Genomic DNA, 420 nt, shown 5'->3' with positions numbered 1-420 from the left:
CGTTGCAGTTGAGCAGCTGGTACTGTCGTTTTTCGTCGTTACTTTTCACTGTCATTTCACGGCTCATGTCCTTCCTCTTCAAGGCACTGCAGAGTGTAATCGCGGAGGAGAAACGGCAGTGCGATTCCTTCGAAAATGGCCGAAGCAAAACGAAATGAGCAGGATTCGAGAGTGGCGTTTTTGCTGTAATCCTCAAAAATGAAGGGTAATAATGATAACTGTAAGTAAGGGTAATGAACATGATATCAGGTAATAATGAAATAATATAAAGGTGTGTTACGATTATGTGAATAGTATCATGAACAGAAAAACAACAATAATACTGAGAATAAAGACACTGCAGTAATAAATATTTCAATAATGTTGTTCACGATGTAAAAAAAAAATGCTAACGGTCAGATAATGAAAATGCCAAGAATA

Source organism: Penaeus monodon, chromosome 19 (assembly GCF_015228065.2).
Source record: "Penaeus monodon isolate SGIC_2016 chromosome 19, NSTDA_Pmon_1, whole genome shotgun sequence".
NCBI lineage: Eukaryota > Metazoa > Arthropoda > Malacostraca > Decapoda > Penaeidae > Penaeus > Penaeus monodon.
This window is presented reverse-complemented; position numbering follows the sequence as displayed.